This window comes from Ooceraea biroi, chromosome 5 (assembly GCF_003672135.1).
Source record: "Ooceraea biroi isolate clonal line C1 chromosome 5, Obir_v5.4, whole genome shotgun sequence".
NCBI classification, from domain to species: domain Eukaryota; kingdom Metazoa; phylum Arthropoda; class Insecta; order Hymenoptera; family Formicidae; genus Ooceraea; species Ooceraea biroi.
In genome coordinates, this window is record NC_039510.1 from 16,168,107 (window position 1) to 16,172,335 (window position 4,229).

Below are 4,229 nucleotides of genomic sequence, written 5' to 3' on the forward strand. Positions count from 1 at the left end.
CGCGTGTACCCCGTACACGGCATGAGCGTTCGGCGGCGCAGCTATGTTCGTGCTATGTGCTGTTGGCCTATTCGCTCATTCCGAGCTGAGTCACACGCGGCACACCGGGTCTCTCCTTGTCTCTCCCACCTTTTTTCCCCCTCTTTCCCTCCCTCTGCCGCTCAGTGGGTCTCACCATACGGCCGCGTTCCCTCTGGGCCCCACAAAGTCCCCTAGCCGCGCTCCGTCCCTCGTGCACCCTCTCATCTTTCCCCCGCCGCCGCCGTCCCGCGTCCCACGGCCCCTCTCTGGTCCAACATAGCGCGTCTTTCCTGCGGCCCCTGGGGCCGCGGGCTGACTCCCCAGGTCGGCCGACCGAGCTGACTGTCTCTATGGCTGGCTGGCTGGCTGGTCGGCGTAGCCACCCAGCCGGCCACCTTCCTCTTCTCCCGCGTATGTGCCGCCGGTCGGCCGGGGTTTACCTGGCGTTACCTGCCAGCCTGTGGCCTCAGTTCACTCACGTCACTTCGAGCAACCGGTTCGGAGTTCTCTTCGGCGTCCGTCCGTACGTACGTCCGTCCATCCATCCGTGCGCCTGCACTCGACTTTAAAAGTCTCTTCTCTCGCGTACCTGCCTCTCCCTTGCCTGGCGTACGAGCGCGTAATCACGTAACTCTTCTTCTTCTTCCCTTCTTCTTCGTCATCTTCATCGTCATCGTCATCTTTGGCTTGTTCTCTTCTTCGTTCGTCATTTCCATTTTCTTTCTTCTTCTTCCGCGGTGTTGTCTGTGCCGATGGCCGATACCGAGGCTGATAATTGTCTAATATTGGTGCGCGAATCGTGTCCTCGTTGAGAAAACGATCGATTGCCTCAGAAATTGACGTTCATCGGACGGAAATCGGGCTTTATTTCGCGCCAGCCACGAGGAACTCAATGTGAACGACCGGTCCTGCGGGCGGCAGTGAAATTTTGACGAACCCCTCGCAGCGGTACGTACCTGCGGAAAGGAAAGGGAGACGAACACCGAGCCTGGAGAGGATTGTAAGGAAAAGGCCGTTACTGATGGCGATCGGTATCAGGTATATATTCATTCAGTACGGCGAGAGCGCGGCAAGGATAATCGACGAGCGGATATTGCTAAGACGGGAGAATTGATTAAATCTGATCGACATCTTTATCCCTTTTAGATCGAAACCGGTCGGCGAACGGAGTGGCTTCTCGGTCGTGCGGGGCCAAAGTACTCGAGCACTCGCGAAGTCGTAAAGAAAGTCTTGAATATCTATAAATTTCTGCGTGTATCGCAAGTAAAGTTCCGCGCGAGTATTTCCCCAGATCAACCGTGATCGTAATACGGTCTTCAAACGTATCATTGGAGACTAGAAACGATCGTATCCCACTTGGAACGTGCGATGTTTTTACTATCGGCGGTAACGATCACCGATCGGCGAAATCCTATTTCTTTGAGGCGAGACGCGAGGGGGCACGTTCTCTCAACGGTTTCTCTTTCTTGTGTATCTGAGATTTTCATCGGGTCAGTGTCCTCCGGCATCGGCGACCGTTATTCGCCGGCTCCGACCTCGGCACGAAAAGCATCGACGCGCTGAGAAATCGCGGAATAAGAATGGAAAGGAGAGGACGACGTCGCAGCAGAGGAGAAGGATCGCGAGCGCGAAATGTTGGCCGCTTCGTTGATTGTTACGACAATGAGCGTTAGGCGGCCGCTCTCCCACGATTACGTAAATCCGGAACCGCGATTTCTCATCAGAACGAGACGAGTCCATGAAAAGTTTCGCGAAGCGAGCAATCTTCACTTTGTGTTCGTGCGTAATAACATTACCGCATCCAGGCGAAATCGCAAATTAATGCATCAAACGTGGCGCGGCTGATATTGAGAACTTATCGTTAGCGAGCGCAGCCTCGAGAAGCTTCACGCGACAATCTCGCGAGGTTCTGGCGTAACGGAAGGAACGCGACTGTCGGACTGTCGTTCGAAATTACATAACTCTGAGTGCGCGCGGCGCGAGAACACGCGCGGCATAAAATTGCAAGTGCACGTTTCCTGGCCTTTAGCCTGTCGCGTCTGTTACTTTTGCAAATATGCAAATGCGAGCACACCGTACCGCAATTTATCGACTCGCCCGCGGTGATTAATGTTGTTCGCTCCTAACGGCGCGAGTCTACGTCGTGATTTAAGATTTCGAAAGGCACGAAGCGTGCGCGCAAGCGCGCGCAATGTGTCGGGGCCGTTGTACCGGGGCCCGTTTGGTATTTTATTGTTTTCCACAGTCTACCCCTCCTACCAGCAATTAGCCTCTCCTTCGCGATTCATTTATTCTCTCGTCCTAGATATCCTTGCGTCACCGTGAAATCCCTTCGTCACGGTGCCAAGGTGCTACTCTCTAAATCCGAGAAAAGGAACTTTTTGCCCGCTCGAATTATTACACATTTCTTACCCGCAGCTCGACCTCGAGTGACGATACTTATTGCGCGTCGCACAGATTCGCAGATGTAAACCGTTCTTTTATGTTTTTGAACCTTGAACGTGCCAGTAAAATTTATCGTAAAGGTAAAAGCAAACTGACCAAAATACGAAAGATGGAGAAGCAATCTCCGATGAAACCGCGAGGGAGAACATTTTGATTATCCAGTTTATTTTATACTGTAGAAAATTTCATTCCACTTTTTTACCACCCGAATCTCATAGGCGGAATTATACATATATATATATATGAAATTTTAGAGGTCATTACTCTCTCAATGCAATTTATTCTTTCCAATTCGGAAGATTTAGCGCCAGCGATAACCTGTTGGATTTTTGAAGAATTAACATAAACCAAAGTCCGAGAATAAGATTATATTTAGTGGCAAGAAGACTGTAAAAGCGCGAAAGAGAAAAGTATATCAAAAGTGTATGCTTACGTGTGTGTAAGTCTCGCTCGCGGTGTACAAAAAAAAACATAAGCTCAAGACAATTACGCTTTTTATGGAATATCCGTTGCAATAATAATTTGTTCTCGAAAGTTTCAGCATATTACTGAAATTTCGCTTATAATACGGGAAGTGCATTATATACTATAACACGCTAGTATGCAATTAATATTAATTATCGCGATCATCGGCGCTGATGATCGCGAATGTAAATTAATGAGAAAGTTCGGCGTTGACGCGAAACCATGAACAACGTCGATGTAATTTTCTCTTTAATCACGTGCCTTCGATACAGATCCATCATCGTTCGCCGATCGAAACACGGAAGAGCGATTGGGATCGCGCGGCAAATCGTAGCACGGATCACGGAGAGGAAAGACGGGGAGGAGCGGACATTCCAACGAGAAGAGAAGTCGAGGTCACACAAAACCTGTTCGAAGAGTTACGAGATCGCGAAACGGGGGCTCGAACACGCCCGAGACACGCGTTCATGTTTTCGCAATCATTGTGTATCTTGATTTATACAAATCAACAGACCCTACCGGCCTGACAGTGCAGCATCGCTGCGTCTCAATTTGCAAAGAAGCCCAAATTTTTTCGTTTGGCACGTTCCTGTTGTAAACAAGTGTTGTAAAACAAGAATCTGCCATTTTTTATTGTTATAGATTCATGTTATTAAATTATTCGAGTCATGGTAAAAAATCATTGCAAGTTTTATGATGTTGCATCACACATTGATAAAAAAAACTTTGAACTTTTAAAGTGAAATATTTTTAAACAATTCTATTCGAAAATTGTATCATAGTACTAATCATTATATAATTATTACTCGACTTAAATACACAGTTATAAAAATAAGGAAAAAAAGCTTTTATTAGAGTATTATTAAGAAATTTATTATTAGCATGCATTATTTATTACTTGCAACAAAGAGGAAACTTTTATAAAATGTTGTACTAATATTACATTTCGATCGAATGTGCTTCTTTTGAAATATTGAAAATATTGTTTTTCAGATGATAAAAATGCTCAAAATAGTCTCTGCAAATATAAATCATTTCCAATAAGCACAGCTTCGCAGAAGAAGATACGCGTCACGTATCTTTTGTCGAAATGACCGACAAACGACTCCGGCTGACACACTTAATTCTTTTTTTATGACTTTCAAGACTCGATAAGGTGTCTCAACGAGCTAACAAAAATCGCATCGGCGTCGAAAAAGATGTGTGATCAGATTATTTCTGGAGCGATCGTTGTACATAGCGCATTAAACTGCGCCGTATTAAAAGGCTTTAGCGTGCAGCCATTATTTCCGCGCGCG

At 46.8% G+C, this 4,229-nt stretch overlaps 1 long non-coding RNA gene across 1 annotated transcript; it reads left to right on the forward strand.

The window, feature by feature from the left end:
• Nucleotides 1-406: 406 nt before the first annotated feature.
• On the forward strand, nt 407-3,763 carry LOC113561999. Its single transcript, XR_003406553.1, has 2 exons — nt 407-1,059; nt 3,204-3,763. It is a non-coding gene; the product is annotated as an uncharacterized LOC113561999 (long non-coding RNA).
• Nucleotides 3,764-4,229: the final 466 nt, after the last annotated feature.